Here is a 15,575-nt window from a genome sequence, read left to right on the forward strand (position 1 = left end):
AACCGAGGCCGACCTCCAACCAGATGGACCGATGACCTGAAAAGAATCCACACCAATTGGATGGCAACCACAGAGAATAGAGAAGGATGGAAGTCTTGGGTAGTTCAGCAGTGAACGGTTCAGGGCTGAATGATGATGATGATGATGATTAGCTTCTCTATTGGGAAGTCTACATGTTTGGAAACTTATGCGTTAGCAGGTTGCCAAAGAAATCATTGTGAACTTTTTTCTGGATCTAGGGTTTCACAAGCTAAAGGGTATCATACACAGTCATACCTCTCTCAAAAACCTGAAAGAAGGAAAATTCTTGCACGAAACAATTCCATCCTCCTCATGACGCTCAGGTGTGTAGTTGACAATAATTGACCATTAATTAAACCCTCAAACTATTAATTAGCAAACCGCCCGAGGCCGTGGAAAGAACTTGCGTTGGAGATTAAACACCTCGCATTTTCTGGGTCAGGACGATCTTGGGGATTTACCTCGAGGGATGAATAAATAGAGTGGAAAGTGGAGTTTCAACAAGTGGCTCCTGCGGGAGAGATGGCATGCGTCACGGGTCGCCAATGGGGTGACATGGAGTGGGCCGAGAGGGATGACTTTGCTGGCGGAGAACAGATGCTGCCAGTCAGCGCGTGGTGGTCCGTAGTGTGCGCAATCGCGATTCCTAAGCGGTTCAAGAGCGACGAGTTCGTGGCGCGAGTCCGAGGCGACCGACGGGCGCGTCGAGGCGGCAGGCGACCTGGCAAGCCGCTCGCCATGGACCACTAGATCTACGCTGTCCAAAGCCTGAACTGCTGCCCATTCGTACATGTGAGTAGACTTCGCTTGTAAGCATGATGCTCTTGGTTGTCTTTCTTTGTGTTTATATCTTTCTTTTTAATATAGTTTATTAATGTTTGTTCCACAATTTTCGCGTTTTTTTATTTTTTTTTATCGGACTTTCGACTTTGAACTCGGGGAGCAGAAACCTGTTGAGATGCGGATGTTTAACCTTCATTGTGTTTATTTATATCTTTTTTTTAATATAGTTTAATAATGTTTGTTTCACAATTTTCGCGTTTTTGTTTTATTTTATCTAATTGGATTTTCAATTTTGAACTCGGAGAGCAGAAACCTGTTGAGATGCGGATGTCTAACCTTCATTTGGTTGTAATTTATTTCAATACTACGTTCATTATTCTGGATTCGACAGAATATAACGCTCGATTATATACATACATATCCGGAAAATGTTTTGGTTCCATTTGTCGGTACGTAAGTTATGAGCGCTACTTTGGAATAGGTCTTGTCTTAATGGAGCCCCTGTAGTTATTCATTCAATTCGATTCGCAGGAATTTTTATTCTTGGAATGTTTTTTCCACAACTTTCGCGTTTTTGTTTTTTTTTTAATTGAAATTTCAACTTTGAAGTCGGCGAGGAGAAACCTGTTGAGATGCGGATGTCTAATCTTCATTTGGTTGTAACTGACTTGAAAACTACGTTCATTATTCTGAATTCGACAGAATATTCAACGATCTTATTATACATATGAGGAAAATATTTTGGTTCCTTTCGTCGGTAATTGAAATGTGGGCGCTACTTTGGAATAGGTCTTGTCTTAATGGAACACGTGTTGTGTTATTGTGTTATTTAATTCTATTTGGAGGAATTTTTATTCACGCCACTAAAAATTCATTTCTGTTTGGAAATTGAGTATGCCCTTATCCAATTGAATTGGGTTATTGCAAGCAAAACTTATGTATTTCTGTATATTTCTATTTTGAGTAGAAAATACGTCGGTATTTTTCAAGTTTTTTCTTCGAATTAGCGATATACAAGAATAAATATAAATCCTCAAGTTTTTGAAGATTTTCGTTTTGTATTTCAAGAAACACAAGGAAATGAGTCGAATATTCAAACTGTTTTGGAGACGAGTACCTACTTGAGCATCTTCTCTCACAATAAAAACTTGCAACAAGATATCCTAAAATCGGATTTTGGTGAATTGTAGGCGCTATTTTGGAATACATTGTATTCAGAGTTTCATAAATTAATTGGGTATTTCAAATCGGCATATGTTAGTGAAACTAAAAATATGTTGACTTGTTTCTTGAGTTTTTTAATTTTATTAATATTGGCATTTCTGAAATGAGAAAGTAGGAATTCAAATTTTACTCTACTGTTTATTATTGCTTCTTATACCATACAATACCTCTATACGAAAGAAAAACTTATCTTTGAAATATTATGATGCGAGATTTGAACCTGAGGATGCTCATACCGACATCAAAATTTACGAGAAGTATTGTACAGGGTGGGTAAAATTAGACGCTTTTGAATTGGAAGTCCTATTTTTACACTAGACAGACGAAAACTGATGTCGGTGTCTGAGGGCCAATTTTCATTTGGCGAAAACCGCAACTCCATAGCTATCACCGTTAAATTGTTACAGGGTGTTCTTCGAAAATATTCATTTTTGAAATATGGCTGTAACCTTTTTTTCTGTTGAAAATGTTCCATTTCTATAAAAACATTTTGTAGCAACTTTTTACGTAGAATTTAATGGCATTATTTGACGTTTCCGTAAACTGATATTCCATGAGATATCGCTATGATTAAAATGGGACACCCCATATATTATTACATATTTCGAGTTGAAAATTACCATGCAAAAAATATAGCATACTTGATATTTTTCTGAAGTTGTGTTCGAAGTTCCAACAGGTGGCTAGGTCGCCTGACCTAACGTCTATGAACTTTTACCTTAGGGAAATATTAAAATATATAATCTTCCCTATACACGTAAGGTCAGGCTACCTAGCCGGCCATCTGTTGGTACTTCAAACATGATTTCAGAAAAATATCACGTGTGCTATATTTTTGGAATGGTAATTTTTAGCTCTATCGAAATATGTAGAAATATACTGGGTGTCCCTTTTGAAAAAAAATCATAACGATATCTTATTAAATATCGGTTTGCTGAAATTCAATTAACGTCTTGAATTCTACGTAAAAAGTTTTTCAAAATTTTCAACCAAAAAAAAATAAATTACAGTAATATTTCGAAAATGAACATTCTGGAAAAACACCCGGTAGCCATGTAACGGTGATAGCTATAGACTTTCGGCTTTCGCCAATGAGTTTCTCATGAAAATTGGCCCCCAGACATCGACATCAGTTTTTTTTTTGTAGCTAGTATAGAAATAGGACTTCCAATTCAAAAGTGTCCAATGGCACATTTTTTTTTTGAGAAACGAAATAAACTGAAGAACGTATGTCGATATTTCCTTTAATTTTGGATCTATGAACGAAAATTGAAAATTTTCATCAAACCTTTCACTCCTATTATGTTTTCTTTCACAGTGATAGCATCAAGAATGTGGAAGTTATGATGGTTTGATTAAAATGGAAAAATTACAATTTTTGTTCATATTAAAAAAAAAAGGATTGTTTTTTTTCTCGAGAAGGGAGCTCGGTGAATTGAACTATCCATTTTTTTCAGCTGTAGTTCCTTTACTACTCATCGAATTTAATTCACGCTATATTCAGAATAATTTCATGGACAATTCCTGTTTTAAAGTTGTATATTTTCAAGTTTTTGCTGATAGATTCCTCCTCCTAATAGCAGTCAATTTTCGAGAAAAATGTCATGCAAATAACCTTTCTAATTCGCGAAGAAAGCTTCAGGCGTCGAACCGTGGGAATAATAGAGGATTTTTAGATTCTACACATTCCAGCTTCTACTCGTAAAGTATAAGATCTACTTTTATGTTATCCGAGAAAAACTCGGTGCTATACGACGTTGATTTTTCTATCTCTGAAACACAATCAATAAATTTCAAAGGGTGAAAATCGAAGAAGAAAATTTGAAAATATTCGTTTATCTACAATGCTTTTCATATAAGATCATATGAAATTGGAAATGCTTACGTACTAGGTCCTAGACTATTTTGCTATTTGCTAAATATTTTTGGAGTATTATTTCAATTTTGGATATTTATAATATCATTTATGAATTTTAAGTTTATACCGGGTGATTTTTTGAGTTGAATCATTTAAAAATTTCGAAAAGGGAACATCCTATGAACAAATGTTTTGAAAAGAGTGTCCATGATTTTGACGGGGATTCCACATATGCTACAATCTTTCAGAGCCGAAGAAAATTTTTAAAAATTGAGCTTTATTGTGATTTATAGAATCAGCGATTTCAAAAAGTTATTCGTTCTGAAATTCAAAGAATACAGAGAAATAGGCTTGATGCTTCTATACTACTACAAAAAGCAATAGATCTGAAACGGTTGTGGAGATAGACACTTGAGAATCTTCCCTCGCAATATAGAAACACCCCATCCGAATATTTCGTCTCAAAAAGAAAACGGAGATGAAAAAAATATACGGACTTTGTTTGCTCGGTTCGAATAACCAAAATCAATAGCGAAGTAGACCGACAAATTCATTCTGCAGTGGACCTCGAAGAACTCACCTAGAATTTAACAACAGTATTTGGCAAAATGCTACTATAACATTTTTATGAGAGGTTGCGGAAGAAATGAGTTTTTCAACGATCTATCGAAGTTCTTCTCGATATGTGGGTGAACGAAGCAGGAATGCCTCCATAAAAAATTCTGACCAAACTCAACTTTGATGATGCCCTCAGAAATAATGAAAAAGATATTTCGTCGATGAAAATACATACCAGCAAAATAAAGGGAACGAGTAAGATCTCAAGTAAGATTTGTAGTTCATTTATTGATCCCTTTGACCGATTTTAGCAACTCTTTTTTTGAATTGTAACTTGATTCTTCGAGAACATAACTGTTCAGATATACCGTCCTCAATTACTTCGTTACTTGTTACAGGGGTGAACAAAAAAAGAGAAAAGTAAGGTGTTATTCAGTACACACCATGGAGTTATTCTTTAACAGCCGAGAATATTTACAAATGCTCAGATGTTGCTTAATCTTTTTGGAACACTTCCTTTTTTTATTAATTGCGATATCTTAACTTTGAGGGAGAAATTAGAGCATTTTATATGGTACCGTTATTGGACGAGTAATTAATAATAATAATATAGTTTATTGAATCATAAACAATAATCGCAGAGGCTAAGAGCCTGTACGCGATATACAATTGAATACATTCATGTATACATTATTTCTTTGAAGCTCTTTAAGTTAATTTCAATTGAACACTAAACCAAAAGTGTACATAAATTCCATGAAAAAGTTGATTGTATTGATTTCAAAATCATGATATTGATGAAGAGGGGTTCATAGATAATATCAATGAATAGGGGTATATGTTAAGAAATGAAACTTCATTATTTTGATGAAAAAGTACATTATATCATTGAAATTGATTTGAAGAAAATTGCTAATATCTGCAGAACGGTTTAAGAAAAAATCAACTTCAAACTCCGATGTGGTTTTTTCTGTTCCCCTAATTTTGCAGGTGTGTATATTTCATTCTTGGATTGTTGTTACCTATTATCGTTTTAACTGAAAGTTCACCGGTAATGAATATCGTAGAAATGATTCAATGTTTCAACCCATTCACACCTCAAAGTTACGTGATTAATTATGGTTTTCATTTTGAACTTGAACTGAATATTCACTTGTAGAAAGAGAGAATTTCCTTCAAATTCGTATTTTGCCATCGGATTATTAGCTCGTTAGATGAGAAAGTTCGTAGATCTACCAATATGGTAATTATACAATACACATAATTGATAAACGTCTATCCCAGGTGGCTTTTTGAATAGGTATGCAATCAATCAAATTTCCCAAATGACCTATTGATGAAACTGCATCTGAACGAGCATTATGTACTGAATATGTTGCATTAAGGGCTCTAAAGGGATTTCAATTGTAATTTCAAGCTATTTGAGAGTAATTACTAACGTTGTATTACAAATGTTATGCGTGCATATTATGGAATAGCATAATGATATCAATTGCCAAAAATGGAATAAAATCGGTTGTGAATATTTATGTACAAATGATAACCATTGAATGCCATATTCCTCTAGTTGTTAGATTGGAATTATTGAATATGAATAATGAATATTGAATAGAGATGGTTATATCTACTTTGGAAAATCTGGGAAATTTAGTTCATGATAAATTCCTACTCAATTAATTCATCAGATCTTCCATATCCTAGATATAATTATTATTTTCAAAATACATTTCGATTTTAAAATGTAAGTAATAACAGGAATGAAAAGATGAAAAATGGACCTATTGATTGTAGTTAAGACCTTTTCGACGCTTGTTCAGAATCGTATTCATGTTATTTTTGATACATGTATATTAAATATATAATATAATATAGATCCAATACATTTATTTCAGTATTCTGAACACGTGAAAACCTTGAATGACGCAATAATTTCAACTCAATATCATTCATCCACTTGTGAAACACCTTTTTTTGGGTATACATTGAAAAAGCATAAAGAAACAATAATTGCATACTTGTGCATTATAAATAGATTTCCAGTGGGAATTATACAATTCAAAATGATTATAATAGCAACATAGTGTATTATTTTTTGACAGTTATTACGTCAGTTGTTTAGGTTAAGCTACTTGATCATGGAAAGATACACGCTTCAACAACGTTCAGAAATTGTTTTATCAAAGTCAGTTCTCAGTTGTGAATACCGATAGAAACTTAAGAGGGATTACCACCATGTGTCTTTTCGTGTATCAGTCATAAGGAAATTTTTGGATAATTTTGATTTCAGATATTATCATTTCATTGATATAATTATAGAAGGTTTCTCAAAGAAACTTAAAAAAAATAATAATCCGCAGTGTACCAAAATGGCGAATGCGCCAGTGTCTGACTTCTTCAATTAAATTTTCAAGAAATGTTCATCATGTTATTCTACTATATGCAGAAACAGTCGCTGGAGAGTATTTAACATTTTTCGAAATTTTAATTGCGATTAGGTGAATGTTGTAGTTATTCAAAAAAACAAGCAAACACTTTTTTTTTATCATACTACTCATTTTTCTCTGTAAGCATGAATATGTTAGTTCTTTCATGAATTAGCAGTAATTATATTCAAAATTCCTCATTCTCTTTCAACATTCTCCCATAACGAGTTTCTTTTAATCTTGCCCATTAAAAATCAATTACGGCCCAACCCAAATGGACCTGTCCGTATTCACCAAGGATAAAAGTATAAAAAAATCGAGGTTTTTATGACCTTTATCTGATATCCGTTTTCATGTATTCATCCGAATCATACGCTTCAACGAAGATCTCATAAAAGGTAAAAATGGGTCGATAGATCAATATGGGGCATAAACTGACAGACCTGCCCTGAAGGTCGCAACGGTGATACATAGTTCTGGTAATAAACAGCGAAATGTGCGTATTATAGTAGTTTCAATTTGATGAGCTCGGAACTTCCGATAGCATATTAGCACGCATTCTGTATTGGTTTGCCTATTGCAACAGTGTAAACAGGAACATGTTCATACGAGAATTTTGACGTTCATACTGTACTGCGAATCTGAGAGTCATAAACATAGAAAGAGGGAGCATATGTCATTTTCAGTAAGCAAATTTGACATGAAGCGCGCGGAAATGAAAACATATCAGCGATACGATATTTCACTCAATTCGCGAGTTTATCCACAAAGAACGCACTTCTTATGACCCATAGTGAATCAAAGATTCATATAAACTCAGAATATATTGAAATAAATATCTGAATATATCAGAAATTCAGAAAACAAACTTCAAGCGCGTCGAACGTCGTGAAACAACCGATGACAGTAGGAAAGCAAAAGTTGCCAAAACTTGGATTTTAGCAGGTAGATACAGAAAATAATTAATATTCTGCTTATTATAAATTGGACAATTAGGAAGAATATAGGATTCCAAATATTCAAATTTGAATATTTAATCGGGAATCACTCAAAAGGATATATTTCATTTGATGTAAGATACATTCCTAACAATATAGTAAAATTGTGGATTTGAAAATATCGAGGAAAATATATCATAATCCGACAACGTAATTTAACCATGTTGGGGACATGTAAAAATTACATATACTTCCTCTATCTATGTTCATTACTCTATGGTTGAAATTCAGTCAGTGTAGACAACCACAAAACGAAAACTATAACTGAAAAAAATGTTGTAATGGGTTCATTACAGCATTGTTTTTAATACTGAAATAGAGAATAGTTATTTATAATACAAGTGCAGAAGGCATTGATATTTTTCCACGAGTTCAAAATTCAAACGAGCCACGAAGTGGCGAGTTTTGGAATGAACGAGTGGTAGAATGAGACTTCTGTACGAGAATTATACAGTCCATTCAGGAATTATTGACATCGAAGTAGGCCATGAACGTCTAGTCGCGGCTTTATTTCTAGTTACAAAAATATCACTAAAAATTGCTATGGTTCATCATAGAAATGACCAGTTTAAATTATTTTCATAATTTTTGTATCGGAAAGATCCTGAATTTTCGAAATTACGATTATTACGAAGGGACGCATACAGTCATGATTTCATAAATTGAAATTCAGATTATATAACGTAAAAATATAGTGAAATGCTATCTCATTTCAAGGAAATCCAATGAAGAGATATCTATTCATTTGAGAGTCGCTTATGAAAGATCCCATTGAAGATCATTAAAATATGCATATTCCTTTTCACCAAAGGCTCTTCAAAAATAGTTGCATTACTGATGGACACTGGATACCAACCTGCTTGCAAATAACTCTTATGGATCATTTTAACTGTGGTGTCTAAACTAGTGAAGAAAACAGAAAAAACTGGTTGATAAATTTAAATAGTGTATCTTAGTGAATGGAAGAGCCATATCATAATAAGACAGAAATAAAATTCAAAGAATCCATTTAGTATATGAAAATTTTGACATCACAGTTGTACTCTAACTTTCAAAATTGGAACCAATTTATCAGCCGATGTGTGAATTACTTTCTAAAGTCACTATTTATTGAAACTGTTAATGACATGAATGATTGATTAAACTTGTATGAAAAATATAGGTACTATCTGTACTTGAGTTTTCTGTTTTTTATTGAAATGCTTTTATACTAGTTTCTATTGAATTACATAAATTATTTTGCCAATAATAGCTTTAACTCACTCACTAAAAGCATTTTTGCATGAAATTATTTTTAATTTGTGAATTTTAAAATTTTATTGCATTCTATTATTATCTTCAAGGGGGTAAGAGGTGAAGAAATTCTTGAAGTTACTCTGCTGAATATATTTTTCGATTAAATACTCAGTGAAAATTCTATAAAGCAATTGGAATTTATTAGATTTTTGGATTACTCATTCGAAAAACAAAAAACAAGTATAACAATACTTAATTTCAATATAGAATATGAATAAAGTATAGATGCAATGCCAATACTCTGTTTAGCAACCCAATTATAAAATAATTCTCTCTTCATAGATTTATATAATCCTCATGATCACCACTGTCAAAACAAAACATTCAGGTAAAAATCCAAATATCCAGCATTCAAAATAGTGCTCCTTCTACTTTTACCCTTGAATATACTTGAAAAACATTTTGTTTTCTTTCTAGAGTCCACTGTTGAATAATGCTGGCATTTTCAAATAACCAAGTTTTCCTCCAGATAACATTTGTCGCAAATATTCTCTGTATTCACCATAAAATCGTACTCAACTTATTATATTTTTCTGTTTATCAATAAGAATTTTCCTTTTATTAACTGTTTTGAACTTGTAACCAATTAAGTTTATGTAAAGTTGTCTTTGATTGATTAAAATCCAGATGCTTTTTGTTCAAATTTCATCCAGGCTGATATATTGATTGCTTTTGGCTCGGCTTTTGGTAAGAATCAAATCATTCAATGATTCTTTGAAGGTGAAATCGTATTGCACAGGTTTTCTTCCACTAATAATCCAGGTTGTGATGACTTGCCTTCTTCTTTTTTCAAACAGTACTGTGAGAAATACTCAAATAAGAAATAAACTAATCAATGTGTTCAGAATGGGCTCCTATTCCAACACGAATGCGAAATTCGAAAACGAGCGACGAAGGAGCGAGTTTTGGAACGCAAGAGTGTTGGAATTGCCTTCTGCAACAAGTATTAGACGATATTTTCTCTATGTCAGTCAAATTTTGTGAAATATTGTCGAAATTCAATGAAAAATTTAGATTATACATCCTAGTGACTTATGTTTTGTATCTTGGCAGTTGGTATGACTGTTACGAAAATTGACAGATTACTGAATTTCAATTTGAATCGTACGTTTCGAATTTTGAAATAATTTATAAATACTCATAAAGTTTGTGTATTATGTCTGACGAGATCGATTCAACACCAACAGAATTGAGAGAAATTGCGAATAATGTCGCGAATCACTGAATCCAATTTATATTATATTGACAATAATTGACATGCGTTGAATTTTGATAGGATTGGAAGTCTGACGTCTGTGTAGACAACCACAAAACGAAAAATATAACTGAAAACAACACTGTAATGAGTTCATTACAGCACTACTTTTAGAACTGTAATGAACTCTTTACGATACTGAAATAGAGAAATACATATTTTTGATCATTCCTCGCCTCAGGGAATACCAGAATTCCGCATTTTCGAATGATGCACGTAAGTCAGTCGTATAGGAGAATGATTGTTCTGGCTGACGACGTGTTCATGAAGGCAGGAAATTGAGTGATTCCATAACAGAACAACGGAGGAAATTCATTTCGAAGGTACGGAAGCCGACTGGTATTTTCCTTTGAGGGGATTTTGATCGCATTTGGCGAGGACGTTTTTACGGGCGTCGAATCTTCGCCACCGCGTTGTTGAGAAACAACTTCGTGTCTTCGGTTCTTTTCTGGGAAATTTAGATGAGTCATAGTGGAAGGCGACGTAACGGTAGCTTCGGGTATATTTATTTAGTAAGTTAGGGGATAGTTTAGTTTGCGAAACTACGTAGATTTTCCGCTTTTCTGGGTTGCTTTTGTTCGATTTCTTAGTGATAATTAACTTTCATTAATTATGAGGGGATCTGCTTTGATTGTGTATATAATGCAGAAATGATTGATGCAATGCGTTAATTTCATGAAGGAAAGCTCAAGGAGAATGAAATAGGGTGAATACCACTGATTTTTCGGTATATTTTCTCAACCTGAGCACTTTCTTTCATGGGGAGAATTTCGATTTCTACTTCATTTCCACAAAAATCTCAGAAATTTCAACCCATAATGAAATCCGAAGTACCTATGCCTTGAAAAATGAATTTGAAATTATTCATCTAAAACTGACTTAACAGCCCAATTGAAAAGTGCCCGGTCTACCATAGTAGAACAAAGGTTTTTGGCAAAATTCGATTTTATTTTTCAACATAGTTGCCTTCGAGGGCGATACAGCGATTATAGCGATCTTCCAACTTCTCGATGCCATTTTTGCAGTACGATTTGTCTTTTGCTTCAAAATAGGCTTCAGTTTCGGCAATTACTTCTCTATTGGCGCTGAATTTCTTTTCAGCGAGCATTCTTTTGAGGTCTGAGAACAGGAAAAAGTCGTTGGGGGCCAGATCTGGCGAATACGGTGGATGCAGAAGCAATTCGAAGCCCAATTCATGCAATTTTGCCATTGTTTTCATTGTTTTGTCATACGGCGCATTGTCTTGATGAAACAGCACCTCTTTCTTCAAATGGGGCCGTTTTTTAAAGATTTCATCCTTTAAACGATCCAACAACGTTATATAATAATTGGTGTTGATGGTCCGGCCCTTTTAGAGGTAATCAATGAATATTATACCTTGCGCATCCCAGAATACTGATGCCATAACCTTGCCAGCTGACTGTTGTGTTTTTCCTCGCTTTGGATTCGGTTAATCGTGTGCAGTCCACTCAGCTGTCTGTCGATCGGACTCCGGAGTGAAATGACGAAGCCATGTTTCTCTTTTTCCTTTTTGAAATTTTATTACTGAATTCGTCAATTGTCAATCTTCGAAAATGGATAAAATTCTCAAGCTAAGAGAATAAATGTCATTCTTCTCCTAATTTCATGTCACAATAAAATATCAATCGATAAACTAAAATCCTTACCTTTAGATAGTAATTCACCATTAATGCATGCGTTCATTTGATGTAATCCATTATGAAACTGTTAGAGGATATTTTTTGAAAACCAAAACCCGTATTCATATATCGGATACTGTTTCCGATAATAAATGCCATGAAAGCTTTTGGAAAATTTTAACCATAACTCTTCTTCATCCGCTTGTCTGCTGTTTGGAAATAAATTGGATGACGGGCATTGCCTATAGGAGATAACGAAATCACATTATTGCACCAATTACCTAAGTTTAATCCATACCTGAACGTCAAAATCACAGCAAGTACCATCATTCGATCCACAACAACGAAACAAAAGAGGAAATTCGAGTAGAAAAAAACTTTATTATTTTGTTCTCATCCTCTTCAATTTCACACGATCAAAATATTTCAAATAATCTATAATATACATAAATACGCTAAATTCAATCAAATGCCTCTTTCCTTTCCAATATGTAGTATGTTTATTCATTTTAATTATGCTTCAAGACATTATGATACGTAGAATAAATGTATTCTATGCATCTTGATACCAACATTAGCACACGGTAAAAGTAAAATTATCCATTCCTATTAACATGGACACGCAAACGCTTTGTTTTCGAGATACAGGGTGTTAAAGTTTTTTTTCTAATTCTGTGGTTATTCCGTTCATTCTTCCTCATCTTGTAGAACAAAATCGTGCGAGAATATATCAGAAACGCACAGTTTTCATGGTTATATTTTATTATAATATGTTGGTACTCCGAACTTTCCGCCATGGCTTTATCTGTCAATTCATCAATTTGCCTTAAAGAAATCAGTTCTGCCAACCAACATTTGTCATTGCAAAAATCACTAAATGATATTTATGGAAATATTTCATTAATTTCAACAAAAATACAATTAATTAGAGAAAATAATGTATAATACTCGTTCAGAAGGCTCATTCTACCACTCATTCATTCAAAAACTCGCCACTTCGTGGCTCGTTTTTGAATTTTGAACTCGTGGAAGAATATCAATGTCTTCTGCACTTGTATTATAAATAACTATTCTCATTGCATCTTTCCTTCACAATGTATTGAACTGAAATTTTGAAATGATATTCCAGTTTTTTTTCTTGAAATTCCTTTGTACCCATAATGAAGGAACACCCTGTATACAAATACCTATGTTTACGAACATAATTGTTGTTCACTAAAATAAATGGAAATATTTTTTTGAAGTTTGGCTTTGACAGTAATTCCAAATATTTGTTTACGATTTATATTTCTGCTAATCACACATATAACAACTTTTATAACTCCGGAATAAACATATGTTTTCCCCTATTTAATTGTGGCCAATTTGCAAATTCTCAGGAATACACACTGTTCTGACTGTTCTGAGTTTGATGATATTCGAATCGAGTTTGCACATTATTAAGTATAACATAACGTTGATGGAAGTTTTAATAACGAATTTGCCTGTAGTTAACTATGTTACAGCGAAAATTAGCAGCGGAATGGCTTCCCAAAGATTGATGTTATCCAAAACGTAATCAGGCAGCTGATGGATGTTTCAATTCGATCAATCCGAATAGTTCACCAACTTTTCGAACAAATCTCAATTTGGATGACTCTAATTTTCGATTTTTGATACGATTCGACTCACTGATAATGAATTCGAGATCAAATTCAAGTCTTTTCGTCCGTTATTACTATAACTAAGTTAATGGATGAAATCTGACTAGGGGTTCCGTGAATATGACCGTTCGAAATCTATTGATGTTATCATTTGTTTTTTATTGCAATTAGTTTTGAAGTCATAAAACAAACTTGTGTTGCTTTTTATATGTAAACCATTAAAATTTCTGTAACAAATAAAATCGCTTGATTTCTTCCGTTTCGAAAAAATATAATATAATAAATACATATAAATTTCTTATAAAACTATAAATATCATCAAAAGTTTCATTTTCACAAGGCAAATTAACCAAGTGCCTATCTATCATGATCTGTGGACTTGAGATAACTCAAATAATTGGTGGCCACCAATGTCTCCGGATTTATCACCGCTAAATTTTTTTCGCCATATTTGAAGAACAACATTTATCAATTTGTATTATCAAAGTGTAAAAGTGTAAAAGTTGAAAAAATCCAATGCTTATGAATCCGGAGAAAAAAAGTTTGTATTATAACTTCAGAACTAATTGCAATAAAAAACAAATGATTACACCAAGTTCTACCGAAGAAGTGCCTGTAGAATGTTTTCATTGCATGCTTATAGCACCAGTAACAAAGAAGTTATAAGAACTTTTCATTTCACGCCATTTTCCAATTTTCTCTTTAAGATTGAAAATAGTTGAATTTATGAAGTTGTGGTTTTTCCCTCGGTTTTCACCAAATGAATTCTACCAAAAATCGAGCCCGAAAATGTGTCATTCATTTTTTTCTAGCTCAAAGGTATTCTGAGATCCCCTCACTAGACAACGAATTTGGGATTCTTTAAGGAACCAATCAGCAAATCAACACAATTCTTTGTTGCCTTTTTCCGACCTTTCAATTATCAAATTATTTTCTAACCTAACCTAACCTAAAACAGAAAATCGCTTCCTTCCTCCTTGAACTCAAGAAATCCACACGAACAATGGAAATAACCAGTTGATTCCTTGGCCCTCTTTCAAACCAGAAATGTCATGGTCCCGTAAATAAGCCAACGGTGGTGCTCAACACCGAGATCAGCCCCCTCAATCAATTTTATTACACGTTTTCGTGTACGCTCTCGGAATGAATGATACCGAGAATTGCAGAAGAGAGGGCGAAGAAAGCTCTCAGTGGGGAATGTAATCCTCTGCGGAGGGGCCGACCAGAAAGGATATTTCTGTGCATTATGACGTTGAATTGTTATGACGAATTAGGGAAATTCCCAAAGCGAGAAGTCGATTCAACAATAGATTCGAGGTTTGTTCAGTGCTCAGATTGGGGAATTCCTTTCATGTTCTAAGTATCGATAGCTTTCATGGCTTCCTGTTGTTTCGTGTTAATTTCTTATGGAGTAATCAGGAAAACTGCCTTGTTTCAGAATTCATTAGTTGATTAATATTTGATGATGCAGGAATCGCATAAAATCTCAGTCAGAGGGGGAGTTTTGTATTGTTCTGTGGGCATTTCGAAGTGATTATTTATTGTATCGTTTACTAGTTTCCTTGACATCGTGAACTGGGCTACCAACACGTTATTTATCAAATCTGGGATAGTCCAGTAGATATGTACATTTCACCTGGAAATAATTCCGAACTCAATGACACTTCTAGAGGTTGTTTGAGGGTGCTGTGGGATGACTCTGTCAAGTTATCCAACACGAAGAGCCTGTGCTAACTTTAGGAGGGCCGAAGAACCATAACATTTTCGGACTTTTTTCGGTTTTTTGCTCATGAGTTATAATCTGATGAGTTTTCTACCGAAACGTTCATTTTTGAAGTTGTACAGCATTAAATTCTCTACAATTTAGTATTTACAA

At 33.7% G+C, this 15,575-nt stretch overlaps 1 protein-coding gene across 2 annotated transcripts in view; it reads left to right on the plus strand.

The window, feature by feature from the left end:
• The first annotated feature begins 604 nt into the window (after nt 1-604).
• The window catches only part of LOC123676218 (synaptic vesicular amine transporter), a 66,512-nt gene continuing 51,541 nt past the window's right edge, over nt 605-15,575 (plus strand). Inside the window, exon 1 of one of the 2 annotated variants that reach the window (XM_045611988.1) lies at nt 605-813. The gene's annotated coding sequence lies outside the window, so the exon portion shown is untranslated. The remainder of the gene's footprint in view (nt 814-15,575) is intronic. The other variant, XM_045611989.1, reaches the window with a different exon arrangement.

Source organism: Harmonia axyridis, chromosome 3, assembly GCF_914767665.1.
Source record: "Harmonia axyridis chromosome 3, icHarAxyr1.1, whole genome shotgun sequence".
Classification (NCBI taxonomy): Eukaryota; Metazoa; Arthropoda; class Insecta; order Coleoptera; family Coccinellidae; genus Harmonia; species Harmonia axyridis.